The sequence below is a fragment of the Paramormyrops kingsleyae genome, chromosome 15 (genome assembly GCF_048594095.1).
Source record: "Paramormyrops kingsleyae isolate MSU_618 chromosome 15, PKINGS_0.4, whole genome shotgun sequence".
NCBI classification, from domain to species: domain Eukaryota; kingdom Metazoa; phylum Chordata; class Actinopteri; order Osteoglossiformes; family Mormyridae; genus Paramormyrops; species Paramormyrops kingsleyae.
In genome coordinates, this window is record NC_132811.1 from 13,508,946 (window position 1) to 13,528,282 (window position 19,337).

The following is a 19,337-nucleotide window of genomic DNA, read 5'->3' on the forward strand; positions in this document are numbered from 1 at the left end:
GGATTAACAATGACAAGCAAGACAGACACACAAGACACAAGTATTCAGGTATATACATGTATGCAAAAATAAAATTAAACTAAATTAAATACTTTGTGCAATAGACATAGTACAGTACAATTATGGTGGACCCACACTAGATGGTGACTGTTTTTAGTTTTATAGTTTTGTTGTATTTTTAAGTATGGAAATTAAAGTAAGTAAAGTGGCTAGTGCTGGATATGGGTGTGCTGGGGTTACAGTCCAGACTTTTGTGCTACATGGGTACAAAAGTCAGATATCCTGCCAGTATGGATGAATCTCCTGGGTAATGTAGTGGACAGTGTTCAGAGCGGTTAGGTGGGAGACTGTGATTTGATTCCCCAACTAGGAAAGGCTTGCTCATTGGGGGGGATCTGTGGGTTAGAATGCTGTACGTGCCATCAGAAGGCTACCAGTTCAAATCCCCTTTGAGCCCCTGAGTAAGACCCTTATCCTTCAATTGCTGTTATAGCTAGTGATCTGGGTACACCAACGGACACAGGAAAAGAGACACACGACACAAACACCAACTTTTAAACACAACTGTAAAACTCTTTTTTTTTTAATCCATTTCGAAGAAGTGTATATACAAAGATACTATATACACTAGTATCTACCTCCATGGTAAAAGGTTTGGCAAAATCAGGTGCAACAAAAACAGGTGTGTCAGATAACAAATGCTTTATACTGTCGAATGCAGATTGGCAAGCTTTAGACCACACAAATGGGTGTGATGGACTTAACAGTGAAGGCAAAATGTGTGTTTAATAGAAGCATCTGGTAGAGAAATTAAAGACAAGTGTAAATGAAACCTACTTGTTGAGGTTTACGCGGTAACCACCAGTAAAACCCTGTATCTATGCTGACTTGAAACTTTCATGTAGTTAAATTCTATTATCACAAATGTGGAGACAGAAAAATCCCGTGTAACAGGATTTTATGTACTGGCAGTACAAGGAAAGGCAGGACTGAGGCGTTCATGTTCAGGGTGGACACAGGTAAAAGTAACACCTTCAGATTAGTTGCTCCTCCAAACCTGAGACAAATTTAAGACCAATGTCATTATCACACAGTGTGTATCAGTGTCTCTGCCATTGATTGAGACCCCCGAAGCTCCCTGGAAAATGAGGCACACATCAGATTCCTCAAGAAGTGGAATGCAATCAGGAGCACCTCGCGGAGGCCTATTAAAGTTGACCTGATTACTAATCACACAACGTGGTTTATCAATGGCTATAATCATGGCCAATTTATTTTCATTCACTGTCACACGGGCGGCATATTTATTGCTTTGTGTTTTCATTTATTCTCGCAAGAAGTGAGTTTCCAATTATACGTAAAACAATTATGGTAACGGTATAGCAGCAAGGCCACAATGGCGCCTAATTGCACATTGATAGCGCATTTGTAGCCCTCCATATTCATGTCATGGACTGCCACCTTCTCTGATTCTCTTCATCCTCAAATCCAATTTGCCGGAGCGCTCCACACTCTCGCCGCTTTATTAAAAAATGTCTCTGATCTCCAGTTCCTATTATTTTAAGTGCCACTGCCACACTAAGGCCCTCTACTATATGTTATAAGGTCTGTCAGATGAGACCGTCAGAATTTAGTCACCTTTCATCTTAATTGGTACATGATTTTTTTAGTGTGGCAGCTCATAATTAGGATCAATTATTCAGTTTATTTATGAAAAAATAATATCTTTAAAATTGAGATTCATTAGTACCATCAATGATAAAGGTATTTCAATACAAGAAATTTGGGTAGCAGAAATAACTACTATGATTAATTATTTCAAATGATACCTCGGATTAAGAATTTAATGTATTTATTATGCAATTATGATACCCGTACTGTGCTTAAAATGGAAGTATGTAACCCCAAGAAAAATAGTATAAAAAGATAAATAAATACATAGGATTAAAATAACAATAAAAATGAAATAAAACAATAAAAGACAAAAAAGTAATGTACCAATAACTATAGTATAATAAGGCAGTGATCGCGAGGATGCATCCCTCGATCACTTTTCTCTTTCTGCTCGTCCTGTGCAGGGTTTTGGGGGTCTGGACCCTGTCCCAAAAGCCACAGGCACAAGACAGGGGTGTAAAATGGAAAGTGAGTAATAAAATACTGCTGTACAAAGGCAAAACACCATAGCTGCATATTTTATGAACATTGAGTTATGACTGAAATCAGGTCTTTCAGGCTTGGTTATTCCTTGTGACAAAATGTTTTTGTAGAATATATAGAAGTGCTTCATTTACCTACCTACTACACATATGGATGGGCAGAAAAAAAGACAAAAAAATACTTTCAGTGATGGTGTATTTACTGTGTTTCATCTTTCTAGGGCAGTTCAAAGTATTATGGGTAATGTAATGTGAATATGAAAACCCCTCACACAAAGGCAGGGGTGGGAATAGAACAAACAACCTCTGAGTCCCCCCATATTGGTTCCAACTCCAGAAAAATATGACTAGTTTCTGTCACTGACTCATTAAAGTTAAACATCACCCCCACTGCCCCCCAAACTAAAGGGATCGATCAGCATGTCTCCTCTCCGGCTTCCTGAGCCGTAAATCAGTGCGGGTGAAATATCAGGTGTCATCCTGCGTTACCCATATCCCCGACGGCACTGCTTACGTACCTGAGAGTTGCATAGCATGACAAAGCACATCTCCCAGCATGCTGTGAAGCAGCACCAGTCTATCACGCAGGATATAGCAGGAAGCTGGATGCTTGCACAGCAAAAAAATAAATAAAAATCTCCACCAGCTCTTGGAGTGTCAAGAGTATTAATCATACAGAAATATATTCGCTTGACCCGGGATGTCAGAGGGGTATTAGCCATTACAGCTGCCTTCCCAGCAAAAGGAAACTGCAGTCAGGTAAAGAAGTGAATAGATCAATCTGCCCTTTCGTTCAGGGATCTCTAATAGGAATCGTCATACTCAGGAGAAAAAAAAAATCTGTGCGTACATCTCCTGGAATACTCTGCAAAATAGCACAGAGAGACCACCAGTCAGTGCCTTAAGGTTATTGCTCTTCATTTCGACAAAGCCTATTTTTATTATATTTTGATAGACCTAGTCATTGCTGTATCTTTAGCAAAATTATTATTATTTTTTTTTATCCTTACATCCCTGACCAGGATAAGTGGTAAGAAGGTGGATGGATAGATTTATTTATTTTTTTTAAAGTTCTGACAATTACCTTTATTTATTTTTTGGATTTATTGAGCAAGGGCAGCACAAAAGACAATGTCACACGTGAAAACAATGCAGCCGTTGTTTTGTACGGAGGTTTTCTAGCCAAAGGCTAATTTGCAAACCTAGTCCTTGGTTGGACTTAGCCCTATACGGATTCAAAAATTCAAAAATAAGTATGTTTAATAGCATAGCAAACACAATGGTTTTTAACAAATAGAACTTCTATCAGTTGGTAATCTTGAAGCACATTCTGGCCCTCGCCTCATATTGCTAGTCACATATCATGATATTTATATTTAAATATAAATGTAAAAATTCCCTTAGAAAATGAAATGAGCTACAATCACAAGAAAATTGACATGAAATAAATCAAATGTGTAAAATGTGGTAAATATAATGCATTGTGATATGGCAGTTTAGCAAGGTGTGCAAAATATTTTCATTCAGAAACATCGCTATGCCCCCCCCCCCCCCGCCAAATCAAGGCATTGTGACTCTTGCCCACATCACAAATCACATCCCTCCACACTTGGCTCTTGGGCTTATCGATGGGCTTTTAAAGACTAAAATTTAACGGGGGGGGTGTGTGTGTGGGGGGGGGGGGGTCACAATGCACTAGTCGATACACACAACCACACTGACGATTGGCCAGCAGGGCGGTGGTAGAGGAGCGCGGGGTGTGCTAGGCATGCAGTTGACGATTGCCGGGCATTTACAATCTTCTGCCCATCTTGCTTAATGGCGTTAGATTCCTCAGGTTTCTAAATATACAGGAAGGATACGGTTTGCTTTTGCAAATGACAGATATCAAAGGCTTCGCATCCAAATGATTAATTCTTCAACAAAAGATTACTTATTACATTTAACTAAATACACTTGTTTACATTCCTGTTCATAGTGATAACATTGAATAGCTAAACACTTTGCAATAAATATTTGTTTCAGAAAAATCTATTTATATTGGCAGTTCTGCTGACAGCTTCTTTGTTAAGTTTCTGCTTAATTGGAGACATTTTGTCAGCCAATCACGGCACTCTCTGAAGCGCAGCGACCAATAGCATGGACAGGTCTTCTTCCCGGCTCTGTTCTCCAAGGGGCACATGACGTTATTGGTGCTCCGTCTGTTTACACACCTCTCCACCGCAGCAGAGGTCAGATTGGCGTCCCGTTTGCACACCTGCAAATGTGGCCCCCGTCTCCGACACGTGAGAAGAAATTGATTTGATGGGGAGCAGGGAGGCGGGGAGGGGGTGTGCTTCTAAAGGCGGGCTGTTGTGCTTCCCAGTCGTGTGGACTTCGTTTCCATGTGCCCGTTACTCCTAGCCTGCCAGCCAACCCTTGGCCACCAGGTGCCACAAAGAGACAGCTTCCTGCTAATTAGCTTTGAAAGTCCTGCGTTTGAGCCTCTTGTACCACTGCTGTTGTAATGTAGTGCTTATTTTTACCTTAGTCTGAATATGTTCACATATTCCACACATACATAGTGGTCCATGCATAAAACACAGGAATAGAACGCATGAATAGAACATATGAACTGAATCACTTTATTTCCAGGGTGGGCAATCTTATCCAGAAAGGGCCATTATATATCTGGGTTTTCACTGCAACTATCTAATTAGATGACTAATTAGAGGACTAACACCTGGATTTGAACAGCTGACCTAAAGGTTATCCCCAAAACCTGCATACGCACTGTGGAAATGATTGGCCACCCCTGGTCTATTTTGAAGTGAAAACAAGCAAATTATATGAATCCATAAAAGTCCTATTTATATGAACTATTAAAATGTATAAAAAGTGTAAAGTAAGAATAAATTGTATAAGTGCCAACTACCACGTGAATGATTTTTCAGTTACATTTAACAAAGTGGAACGGATGATTAGCTTGTGCAGGGTTCTGCCTGGTACTCTGGTGTGCAGGGTCCCAAAACCATATGGCTTAAGAGACTGGTGTTTCTGTATCACCCATAGTGTGTGACAGTGTGCGCGAATGTGACCCGGCAATAGACTGACATCCAGGATGTCCCAGTCCTTGGCACCTTGGGGCTTGAATCCAGACCCATCCTGTCCCGGTGTGGGGTTAGTGAGGGGTAGTGGAGAGGTGTGGGGTTCAGTAGGTTAGGGTGCCGGCTCAGAGTCTGTGGTCGATTAGAAGGATTTCACTGTTAGGCCAAGGCAAGGATGTCCAGGTGCTTCAGGGGATGACTGACCCTACGTACTCAACTCAGAGGTGGAAAGTCCATGGCCAGAAAGTGCAAATCCAGACCAAGCTTCTGTTTCAACCAACCAGTTGAGTATAAAGAGTCACAGTCACAGAGTGCTCAGCTGGCTGGTTGAAACAAAATCTTGATCAGGATTTGTACTCTCTGGACCTGAACTTTCCACCTCTGTCTCAGCTGTACCATCCTGTGGGTAAAAGCATCTGCCAAATAAATACATGATGTAAAAAATGGAAATACCACCCTAAGTAAGGTTAAGTTTTGTACATTCTTAGAGTGTAGCAATTTCACGATGCACTAACAGCTTCCTGCTAGATAAGCCCCATTGTTCGCCTCGCGCCATCGATCTTGCTACGACATGCGCTCGTTATATAACATTCAGGCCCAGTGTGCTGCGATCACTCATCAGCTGCCTCTTTCAGAGGGAACTCACAGGCAGATCTGCACAAGTTGTCAACAGAATTTATCATCAGATGGTCACAGTCATGCAAAAGTTGAGTTGACTACACATTTGGGCACCTCGCCAATGAACCAGTCACGCAGCCCCATCCCTGCCCCCCCCCATAACAACTCAACCGTATCAGAAAACAAATTAATCAAGTGCTACTGTTTCTTGTTTGTTGTAGTCCAACTTGTTCGATATTACAATATAAGACTTATTCAGAGGTGGCTAATAATGAAATGATAGAAGCAAGTCATACCCAGGTGTGCCTAATTAAACAAACACAGAACAAAGTCATCTGACAAATTCGCTATCACAGCCATCTCGGGTGTATAATTTTCCACTTTTCTTTCAGGCATCAGGTAGGGTGAGCAAGTGCAGGTGTCCCGAGAATGTTCCAGAACGATTCGCCTTTGAATGAGAACCAGATCCTTGGGCAGCCTGTCAGGGCCATCACTTTAGACGCCTCCTCACCCGTGAAATCCTTTAGCGCTGGTGAGCGAAAGGCCTCTCTTCTCCTAGGCCCGTTTTTCGGAGGTAATAATGATATTAAAAGTGTTTGGGGGGTAGGGGGTCTTTTTCAGCATTCAGGACAGACTCCTGCCTGTCAGCTCCGATTTTATGGAGAATTGAGAACAGATTCTCATGATTGCGTCACTATTCAACGCTCAAGTTTGCGAGGCGTCAAAGCGTCTGTAAGGAGCAGATAAGCAGCCCCTTCTCTAGCAAAGTAGTTCAGATCATGCCTCAAAAGGAGGGGTTTTTTCAGTGGGGGTGGGGGGTACTGAAAGGCAGATGAATCTTGACAGCTCAGGAAAGAACATAACAACTATATCTGCCACCTATAACAATTAATAACCTTTTGTACAAGGCGGGCTGTCTGAAATGCAAGCGTGATTCCTCACTCTCATCCCAGCCCCGGTTTCAGAGACCTGCTCCAGCTGTACTGTGTCAGTGGCTTTAGCCTCTCAGCCTAATGAACGCCGTTTCTGCTACGATGCTGTGATGTAATGTGGGACAACGGTGGGTACAGTGCACTAGAAAACTGTCAAAAAGAAAAGAGAGGGTGAGCTATTATATGTATTATTAAACATATCAAATATTCTACACAAGGCTGTGGGAGGGGCTTGGATACCCTGGCAGATTCAAGGGGCCCCACACTTTATAGGGGCCCCAAAATGGAAGCTGGCAAGATCTATTAAAAGGGACCCCCTGACTGGGAAAATCTACTGTGGGGTAGTCTACTCGGGGGCTCAAGGTGACATTTTGCCAGGGGACCCGGAATATCTAGCTATGCCTTTGATTATACGTATTTACTGTTTACTGTTTTATCATCCATCCAGCCATTTTCCATAACTTCTTATCCAGTGTGAGTTTGCAGGGAGACTGCAGCCAATTCCAGGAAGCACGGGCACAAGGCAGGGTTTAGTACCAGGAAAGGTAGAAATGCAGATTAAAAAAATATGAATAGGGTGCTTTTCATCTTTTTGAAATATTGAAAATGTATTGCCTGAAAGTAGCCAGAGTCAAGCTGAACAGTTTTATTTACACTTTTGTTTTCTTTTATACAAACAACCAAACAGATAATTCATCGTGCAATTCACAGGCAGCTCTCGTCTCCCATCTGCCCAATACCGTAATTTCCCTACTTAAGTCTCCTGCAAAATGTCCATGTTCCTTTTAAGCCATCTGGTTTCATCAGCGAAGCACATACGTATAACAATTGCACCACTCCCTACTTTAGCTGCACAGCCAACTGCAAAAACACATTATACTAATTTCAGGGGGGGCTTTATTGTCATAGCATCCACATGCAAGTGCACAATGGTACAGTGGCATGTGGTAACTTTCCCCCAGGACAACGGTGCAACCTACAGACAGGAAGTGACAAAGAGATTCACGAGTTTCAAAAGTGCAAAACCACAGGCCAGAGCAACACCAGGGTGGCTGAACACAGGAGTGTATATACATAACGCCTGAATATGTAAAAAAACAAAATCATTTCATTTATTTTTAATCCCCCAAGTTCTTGGGTTCTAGATGGATCTTCGAAAGTATGAAATGGCAGAGTGCTCTAAGTCTTGCTAATATTACATGCGGCATACAGTATAAGATTCTTTTCACAGCACTTGAAACATATCTCAGGAATGAATTCCATCTGTTGTGGAGTGTCAGTGGTCTTCATCGCGACACAGATGTAAACAGTTTTACAGTAAGCGTGACGTGTTATGTATTAATGTTTCCTGATTTAATGGTACAAGTACCTTTCCTGTATGATGTGTCGCCTGCAATAGCTCTTCTAAGTCCAATGATGCATCAGAAGTGCCGGCTGCACCCTTTAATTTTCAAAGAAGTTCTATCACATACCTACTGTATAGTGTGTTTAACTGGCCTGTATTCTGTTTTTTTCTGCTCTGAATTTCCTGGCTTGCAGCAGCGAAATGCTATGTGCACAAGTGTAGTAAATGTATCATGCAACATTAGTCAGGTGTCTTCCTTTAATATTGTAACAAAAGAGCCTGGAGGAGAAATGTATTGCCTGAATGTGCCACTGTTAAACCACATCTGTTACAGCAGAAGGAAATGGGTTTCTACTAGTACCTAGGAGGCAAAAACAAACAGGCGGGGGCGTTTGGCGGGAGAGAAATGTGCCAACACAACGCTTGGGCCATAATTTGTTCCAACATTAGCCATTTGCCTCCAGGACCATGTTCTTTGCAAGTTTTTAGATTCTCTTTACTTACCTTTGAGTTGCTTAATGTGTTAAGAGAGTAATGCAGAGTTTTACACCTTTGTTTTCTGTTAATCTAAGACATATTTTTATGTATCGGACGGCCCTCTACTGAATAAGCAGTTGTGGCCGGTGGACGAACGGATGGATAGATGGACAGATGGACGGTAAATGGACGGAGGGACAGATGGATGGACGGATGGATGGTGGATGGATGGACAATAGACGGACGGATGGATTGGTGTTTTTATTCCATAAATAAATTCTGAAAATCACTTCACTGGTTCCAGTCACACAGCCACTATCTAAGGTGGTGGTTTTGGAGGCAGCCATCAGAGTGCTGGATGTGTGACATTAGTTTTCAGAATATTGTTGAAATGCTATTAGAAAGTACCACAGATGTTGTTTGATTTCAGCATCTCTGACCCCGATCTTTCCAAATGGCCAAACACAGCGGCCTTTTAATGACCAGTCGTCCCATTTCATGTGAGTTGCACATCCATGAAGAAAATGCGATGGCCCATCCATGTGTCTGCTTCACGTGAGAGAACTATTTAAGATTTGAAAACGTGATCCCATCCACGTATTGAACTCACCCAAATCTGTCACATGAGCCAAGGTGGAGTTATGAAAAATGCTATCTGCACTCTGTTATCACTCTATTCACCTACACCCCAGCCTGAAGCCACAGATGGCAGATAACAATTGACGTGCAGCGATAGTGCCAATGATCCAATAGTGAGCTTTTTTACTCAATATTGTGCAAAAACAAAAATGAAAACAGGCGATAAGAACACATACAGCATGTATAAAATCTACCCGCCCATTTCCCTTTCTGATTTCTCCAGCTGAGCATACAGTAGCAGTTGCGGATAAAATTTCCTGTTTTGACTGTGAGCTAGTGGATCAGAGGGGGGGCTATTCTCAGGGACTGTCCTAAGAAATTGGGAAGTCTCTGCCTCTTCACTCTGCCGTGGCGGAAGCCGGTGGTTACAGACCTCAGACAATCTCCTTCGGCAGTGTTTTTCTGTGCGTTCTTCATCTGGCCCCATTTCAGAAGCCACCTCTGCTCTGCCTTTGTCAGAACAGCCCTCATTAGGTTCAAATATGTTGGCCGGTTGACCTGTTATTTACCATTGATCAGTGGTGGCACACATGAGTGATAAAGAGCACGAGCCCCTGATTTTGATAGGAAATGTCAAAGATCCCCACCTCGCCAACGCCGGGGGGGGGGGGGGCGCTAGCAAACATCAGGCCTAAAGCTCTAATGAACAGTCCGAGGCGATTTGTCCGCATTCAGCGCTCATTCAAATCGGTGGTATTTAACAAAAAGGTTATGTGGAAATCAATTTGCCATGAAACGATACGGATCTGTGAGCTCAGGTGTGAACAGCAACGCTGAAAGCAGAGAGTCCAGGCAACGGATGCCTGGCTTTTTCAGGTTGCCATGCCTTGGCACTGTTTCTTGGGCCTCGGATGCTCAGCGACATCACTAGCTATGATGCTGATGCCTCCCATTCGTCTGGCTTTAAGGACGCCGTCCAAAGTGTTTTATTTCTGGACTGATGATAAACCAATAGAGCTCAGAAAGTAGCTTTACATGCATCTAATGCACGATCGATTTGAACTGACTGTGTAAAATCGGAATCTTTGTGATGGCAAACAGGCCCACAGGACACAAGGATTGGAGAATGGAAGCAGGATTTATTGGCACCCACAGGATGAAACGGGCAGGCAATTCAAAACAACCGCTGGGCTGTTTAACTTAAAAAAGACAAACTAAACCCATGGGAGGCAGATAATTGCTTCTGATTTCTGTCCTAAACACATAAACCTAACTTGCTTTATGCTCTTAATGCAATTTGGAAAGGCTGAGTAGCTGGGTAGAGGCAATGGAGATTTTTACAACTACTCCCAAGTTTGGGGGCTCTCTGTTTTCCACCAATGGTCACTACACTAGGGGAGAGGGGGAGGGAGAGGCCCTAAAGTGACTTTTTAAGTAGAGTTCACTGGCAGTGATGCTCATTAGGGCGCCACATTGGCTAGGACTAGTTGTGCTGTTTAACATTTCATGAAAGAGCAGCTTTTGTGCCCGCCCCCCCCCCCCCCCCCCCTTTGTAATGAAACAGAATCATAGACTCCCACGGGACACATATTACAGCATCTCTGAAATCACCGATAAATACTGGACCACTGAGTGTATTTAACACCCATGCCAAAACGTCCGGCCCGCAGCATCCAAGCGGCCTGCTGATACTATCTGTTATTTGCGGCGGGCTGTTGCTGGAGTGAAAATGTGTGGCTCAGGGAGTGAGCTGGTCACATAGGCAGGCAGAGGCACATTTATGAGACAGGAAGGAGATAGGAGGCTGCGGGAAGAGAAATTGAAAAATAACCTGAAAACAAAAATTAAGTGACAGTATTTTTAGAAGGTCAAATATCTAAATGGTTTTGTCTTTAAAAGATGTTTTAAGGTGCAAAAATAGAAGATGATTTCATTAGATGAGATTCAACTTTGTCATTGTGCTGATTACACGTACAGGACCAAAGAAATGCAAACATTTTATCATGGTAATATTTTTCATCTATCCCCTATAATATTAAAGTAATGAATATCAATGGAGAGAACTTTCACTCCAAAAACAATGCAATCACTGAAGCAACATTGAACACTTCCTGCCACTTTTCAGGCCGGCCAGAACGCAAAATTGTGTTATTTCAAAACACGTCGCAACTTCTTCCACGACACTTTGCATCCTGTGTCAAATTGTGTAGCAGCCAGGTGAAGTTGCTCAGATTACTCGGAAGAATTAATTCTGAAGTCTGCGTTCAAGGGCTAAGATTTTATTTCACATCTTTAATCTTTCCCGAAGAAAATCCGCATCGGTGTTGCATGCAGCCTCCTTCATTGTCTAAGAATGCCTGTGAATTACTTTTGCATTTCCTGCCATCTGCATGTAATCCCATTCTCGCCATTATTGTCTTAATATCAAGTACAGGAAGAGATAATGGAGAGACACTGTAATAAAACTGTGGTCTAAAGAGGTTCTCCCAGGGGAAATATATTCGATGCTTGCAGAATATCAATACCTTTGAGGTCTTTGCCCTCCCTGGTTTCTTTCATCATTTCTGCACAGCTACATAATGGCCGTCATATACATAACAAAAACCGGCGAAGAAAGGCACAGTTTCTTTAATGGGCATCTAGGCCATGCAAAATTCCCGCATATAACACCTAATTTCTGTGTCCTTTTCGGGGACCTTTGACCTCAAACATTTGCTCTGATGGCTTGAATAATTTGGACACTTTTTTTTCTCAGGATCTAGCACGAGTCTTTAGTTTCTACTTGCAAATATGAGCTATGTCAATATGAACCACTTTATGATGTGTCTAAATCCATGCTTGGCATTTTGCTCACCTAGAGTATCAAGAATTTTTCATCTACCATTGACTGAAGCCATATACAATATGCGCTACAATACATCATCATTCAATCCATTCATTCATTCATCCATCCATACATACATATCCCAACTGCTTTTCCAGTATAGGTTGTCATTCCCAGGCAGCCTGGGATACAAGGTAAGGGTACACCCTGGATGAAATTCAGTTGAGTTCAATTAAATTCAGTTAAATTGATTTCAGTTTAATTTAATTCAGTTGAGTTGAACTGATTTCAATTCATTTCAATTCAGATCAATTCAATTCAATCATATGGACCTTTTTTATCATAACTGCCCAAGGCACTTGAGCACCGCAAAAAACTCCTTGAAAAAACTCTGCCTATCATCTACACACTACAGCCGTTGATGAACTCCTCTGGATGCTTAACTCCTGACATGCATCATTCACCTTCGTCTGTGGCCTGAGCTCATGCGAGTCACGTGCTCGCTCTGGGGAAGAATGTGACTCTGTTCATTAAACCTCTTCTGAAAGGTAACAGCGAGTGGTGGCTGAATGCAGCTTCATTGCTCTGGTTTTTGCAAAGCCCTGAGATCCTTATCGGCTTCAACTTCCCCCTTGGTCAGAGCTACTAAAAAGCTGTCTTTAAAATACGGGCCAGCTTATGTGTGGGAGGTGCTATATGCTACCAGCATGTGGCTAACACTGACTTTATATGCATGAGAAGTCACAAACAAAAGCTTAGTCTGGAACACATCAATAAAATCGTTGTTGAGATCAGAATCAGAATAGTTTATTTATGGCCAAGTACTTTTATGTACGAGGAATTTACTTTGGGGTGTTGTGCATAACAATCAGAGACAATCAGGACAATCAACAAAATAAATTGTATATTTTGAATGGAAGTTTGGTTTGAGGATGCTTTTTCATCATGATTTTGATGGATATGTTTAGTAAAAAGAAATAATGTGACAACATAAATGAATTTCAATGAAATTCAGCTTAATAGCTGGTACCTGCTAAAGAGTAAGACAGTTGTAGCGTAATGTATTGGGCTGACTTTGTGAATTTGCATTTGATGGTGACTGGCGGTGTATTTATGGCGAGGAAAATGCCAGATGCTCTCCACAGCCCACTACAACACGTCAAGTCAAATTAACGTCTTCATTTGAGATGGCCACGCAGAGCTCTTGGTGTGACCTTTGCGGCTGTTTGGGGGGAGCAGCGGGGATCCCCTAAGTGTCACAGCCAAGTCCTCGACTCGGTCCCCTCCCCTTATGGGCAGCTGTGACAAAGAGGCAGAGTGACAGGGGCCACTGGCAGGTCACCGGCCAACTTCCAGCCCTCTGCCATTCGGTGCCCACACCTACTGTCTGTCATACACCTTAAATAAACAGCCAGATGGAATCCTCTCTTGAGATCGAAACCTTTTTGGAAAGATAATCAAAGACAAACACCACTCTATTTATCTTTCTTTAATATAATAGAAGTCGAAAGCAAAATAAGACAACGAGCTAAAAATTAAAAATAAACTTTAATGCAATTTCCTAAGGATCACAATGATACCCTGACCTTTGCGTGTAAGGTCAAAAGGCTAACAGCCTTGCACACTCATGAATTATTAAGTAAGTTATTTTACTAATCGGTTCACAGTTGTCACACAGTTTCCACACATAGCGCATAGCGAATGCTGAACCTGTGGCATATACTTTAACAGTAGTATTGAACGTAATGCTAAAATATATGTAATAAATGAAAGCATCAACATAACATAACAATCCTTTAGAATATACAGAATGCTGAGCAATGGTCCTACTCATCTGCATATTCAGCGTGTTTCGAAGAAAAATATGCTTTCTGCTATCCTTGAACCCTGACAATCTTAGTGGATGCGAAATATTTGGAATATTTAATAGATCCAATGAATCATTAAGGCTTTTGCATAAAAATATAATTTTACAGCTTCCAATATATTCTACCAATATACCTTAAAGTTTTGCTCCCTTTTAAAATAAATCCTGCCATGTTCTCCCTTTCCTTATGCAACACTCGGCAGAATTATTAACTAGGCATTTACCACCCCATATAAAAGGTGCTAGAATGTACAATCTGTGCTAATTTATGCTGTTGTGGATTTGAGAAAGTCTATTAAACCTCTGCTCATCCACTAAGTACATATGAGACAAATGTGTCTTTTCACTAAGACAACTAAAAGCTTTTTTTTGTTACTTATAAGGTCAGCTGAATATTTCATTTAGAGGCACCGTTGTTTGTGAATGGGAAGCGTGGTGGCTCTTTGGATTCGGGCTTCAATCACAGCCCTGTTCCCTGCGTATGGAGGGTTCAGGTTCTCTATGTGTGTTCTCGGTTCCTCCCACAATCGAAATACACACAGTGTCTGCCTTGCGGTGGACCGGTATCCCGTCCGGGGTGGTCTCGGAACTGTGCTCCAGGCTAGAACCGCTGCCCTGTACTGGAGAAGCATTTGGAGGATGAATGAATTGATTATACGCACTGAGAATATTATATGCTGCCAGTTCTAACATTTGCATGTTGCCGAAATGACTAGGAAATTTCATGACCAGGAATGCTGCAAATACAGGGAGAAAACGAGCCATTTGTAAGGGGCCAACAGATCAGGAATCGCTACCTTACCTGTAAATACTCTCTGGGTGAAACAGGCTATATTTCTGTCTTCTTAAAATGGACTTTTCAGACTGAACTGTTTAAATCGGACACATCCAAATTGAGTTCTGTGAAATGCACACATAAATATGGTTAAAAAAAAAAAACTAATAACCCACTATTTTTTATACATGTACTGATTACTGCCATATTTGAATTCTCTTCTATGGTTCAATATTGCTCCTCTGAAGAGATGTGGCCTTTTTGTTTACTGCATATTTTATTTTTTTGAAAAAAAAAAGAATAGATGTAAAATTGCAGCCTGGAAATCATCTCACTGTGGCTTTGACAGGATTTACGTCCTGCTCTCTTTCTGAGGGCTAATTTTAAATAAGGATAATAGAGGCACGTCTGTCCTGAATGTGTTACGCCGTGAAGTTAATCCTTGCGAGCGTATCTCCCAGTGATCTGCCTCTTTCCCGGTGTTTCCTGTTTTTCGGTGCTGGAAAAACCCGGTGACATTAAATTATGGGCACCTTGTGTCCCCCATTGGCAGAGAGATAATGTTGATGTTGTCTCCCATGATCTGCAAGTGGGGGGGGGGGGGGGGCGTGCACGTGGGACTGTTCACCAAGGTGTCCTTCATCCTTGTTCATCTCCTCCTTATTCTCTCCCTCACACACAAACTGCGGCAGTTATTACACATGAAAGACCAAAAATGAAAGAGTTCCTAAAATTATGCTTTATTTTAACCGAGGTCTGCAGAATTTCAGGGTGGGCCTGAACAACGAAAATGCTCACAGAAAACAAAACAAAATTGGCATAAACCAAGATGTATTCAGTATATTAGAGCCAAAATGCTGCTTAAAATAAATATTCAAAACACAGCAGTGCAGAACTGCCTAAGGGAAGACCCAGGTCAAATCAAACATAAGGAATTCTAACCACAATGGTGCATGATGCATTTCTGCTAGATTTCTGGAATCATTATTGGAGAGAAGTTACCCCAGGCTTCCTACAAGAAAAGAGTAACAACAATGTTGTTGATAAAACCTGTTTAATGTATTAATGTAAAACATTACAATCTGATGTTACTATTAACCGGATTAATAAATAATTTGCAATGATCACCTTTAAAACTGAAATTTTATTATGTAATGTTCATTTATATTTGAAATTATAAAAATGTGATTAATATCTTCACTAGTTTGTGCATTATTGAGTTTGAGGTTGTTATTCTTCTTAATACTTTAACACCGGTGCAGACTGAATTTCCCAAATTTCCAAACTCTCAGTTTTACCAGTGATTTAATCCATTCAGTTCCATATAAAATTATTATCCATCCATCCATCCATCCATCCAAGATCCCAGGCAGCATAGGGCATAGGATAGGATGCCAGTAAATTATTTTCCATTTATTACATTTATTTATTAACATGTTGCATTTTACAGTCAAAGCTAAAATACATTTCCAGATTTTTCGGACAGAACTAACTGACAAGATTAGCCAGGTAACGAACGTAGCCATTAAGTTATCTTACTTGGCAAATGGATTGTTACTGCTCATGCATAATACATGCATTGTAATATATAAGGCAAAGGTTTCAATAATATTGTTATCTCTGAAATATATGCTATTAAAGATATTGTAGATCTCATTATTCTGACTATGGTACACAGAAAGCTTGAACAATAATATTGACCAATTGGTTCCAGATGACTGCAAGCTTGAATAGGCATCCATAAAAATGAATCATTATAAAAATCTGCCAAAATAATTGATCTAACAAGCAGACATCCCTAGTAAACTAACGACACCAACTTTATGGAAGCCGCGTTCAAAGCAGCTCTTGGGTATAGCATATTATGCGTGGGTAATGATGCATTTTATTTGGTCTTTAAGTTAACAGAATGTTTAGCCTTGCTAACGGCCTTTAAAAACGTCACATTCTAATGAAGTCTCCGAAAGCTGGAAGATGCCATTATGGGGTTTACAGCCATAGCTCGCAAAAGCCTCTGTGTTTTGGGGGGAGGGACGCAGCTGCTCTGAATGCAGTGACAAAGCCTTTGTATCTTTGAGAAGCTAAAGACCATGACAGAATAGGTTAGTGCAGCCAGTGGAGCTCATTGAAGGATGGGACACCAGATCACCTCTAGGAGAACATAACCTTGGGCTGAGGAGCTCCACCATGAGAAGATGGGAACCTGATTTAAAAAAAGGCCTTATCTTTCTGCTGAATTATTTACAATCACAGGTATATCTTTCCCTCAACCCCATCCAGGTCAAGTGGCTGGGAGATAGATTGATGGATGGATTGTGTATCTGTGCCTAAAATCAAATGTAATCTATTGTGATGTGAAAAGCTATGGGTGAATTGTTACAAGAAATAGAAAAATATACGTGAGTGTGGGGGACTTTGGTTCATATTCCATTGTCTTTCACTGTGTATAATCACAATGTGATGAGGCAATTAACGTTATTTAAACCAGGGATCCTGTGTCTTGCAATATTGTTAGAAAAGCCTAATTTAGTACTTGTTATGGATTATAATGGATTGGGTAATGGATTTAAAGGCTGCCTGTCGATGCATAGAAATGACTGCAATGCTCAGCTCGCACGATTCATTTAGAATTGCCTGTAGAAACCAGGAAGTCAAAGGAAAAACGTGGAAAAACATTGTCTGTGGCCCACTGGCTCAGTTAATATTCAAAACAAATATGTCTGTCGCTGGCATTCCGTTCAGGGTGTCCCATGCCTTGTGTCCTTGTCACCTGTGGTACGTTCCAGGATCATTGTGACCCCGTACTGGATAAACAGTTTGGAAGATGGACAGATGGGGTATTCCCATTGACTGGATGCAGTGAACCCAGTGTAAAAGTCAGTCTCAGCTTTTATTCAGTTCAATAAAAGTGATCTTAAGTTCTTAGGTCTTATTCGGGGACATATATAGTTTTGTTTTTGCTAATGCAGATTGATATGGGATGCTGTTAGTTTTGACATACTTTGTCATTTAAATACTAACCAATTAAAAATGCGGTTGGTGTGTGCGACCGGGCTACATGCTTAATCAGCATCTGGATGTCCTCCATCTGATTTAGGGGTCTCTCCCTCACAGTCCAAAAAGAAGAAGGTTGTATTGCTATCTCTGACATGCCCAAAGTATGTGTGTGGAGGAGGTGTGTCTGTGTCTGTTTTTGTAATTATTACATTGTGGGGACCAGATTTCCACAAAATATGATTACGACTTGGATAACTTTATTTAAGGCTGTGTTTTTAGTAATTTATAAATATATTCATAACAAATAATAATGCAATCATAAAATGTTATAAACATGGCAATACATATTTATCAAAAAGCCTAACACATTATAGCCATATTTATTATGCATTATAAATGCTTATGAAGCTTTCATCTATAATGCACCATAGATAGCTTTATAATGCATTACAATGGTCAGTATAAGCAATAAGGATGATTTGTATTGCATTATAAAGGTATTCATAGTGCATTATAGATGACAGCATGATAAGGCAGTCATAATACATAATACACATGGTTTTTATAAATATTTATAGCCATGTTTATAATGCTTTATGAATGCCTTATAATGCATTATGAATGTCTTTATAAATGACTAAAAACATGACCTTAAGTAAAGTGTTACCAAAACTTGTAACTATTTATCTTGTGGGGACATTTTTTGGGCCCCCACAAGGGGAAACTCAATTTAATGAAATTTGTGACTGCAGTCAAAAATCTAAAAAGGCCAAAAGTGTTGTCTTGTGTTTGATTATTTATGGTTAAGGATAGGGCTGGGTAGAAGGATTGTCACGGCTGGGATTAGGGTTTTTTGCCATAGAAATAAATGGATGGTCTCCATAAAAATATGAATATAAACATTATGCAAAATGAGTACAGTTTACGAAAAAATAATCTTGGCCTGAAATTTTATTTAGTGACTGCAAAACCCAGAAACTCTGTGCAGTTGCAGCCGGATCGCTCTCACTTCGCAGCGCAGTGCGGGTTTCAGTGCAGGCTTTTCTCTCATGACACCTCAGTAACATGTACTGCCCTGACAGGGAAGTAACCCATGCCTGGTCATTGCACACAGAGCTTAAGGCAGATATTACATTTCTTCACTTTATTTCATCAGTAGTCAAGCAGGAGAAAATAATAAAATTCTACTCACTGCTTCCATAGTCTCCTGTCCTAGGAAGGTGAGAAAAAAAATGTTGCGAGTGACTGTAACCTTCACGGTCGTCTTTGTGGTACTGCTTCCTGTCTAGATGCTGTGCCGCAGACTGGGCTGATCACGCACCAAGTCCTCTTAAACGTCATCTCCCTGGGCCCCCCCCCCCCCCCCCCGGTGTCTCTCCTCGGCCTCCCACCTGGTGCCCGAGAACATGGGAAGGAAATCGCGTTTATGGACAGACAGCGATGAATATAAAAATAAAAAAACAGAACAGACAGGAAGGTTTTTCCGGATCCCAGCTGGCCTTAATTCAAGCTGAGCTCCCCTCTCAAAACAAAAACAAATCTTTATTCCAGCTCCGGTGGTGGTGCCTCTTTTCCTCGCTCACGGTTCAGCCTTTACTTCGTTGTTTGAATATGCTGTTGTGACCAAATCTCCTCTGGGCTCTTTAGAGCATTGAGTCTGATGCTTCAATTAACTGGATTA

At 41.1% G+C, this 19,337-nt stretch overlaps 1 protein-coding gene across 1 annotated transcript in view; it reads left to right on the forward strand.

Annotated features, from left to right (window-relative positions):
• The window catches only part of ptbp2a (polypyrimidine tract binding protein 2a), a 124,135-nt gene that overhangs the window by 34,570 nt on the left and 70,228 nt on the right, over nucleotides 1–19,337 (forward strand). The gene's annotated exons all lie outside the window — the stretch shown is intronic.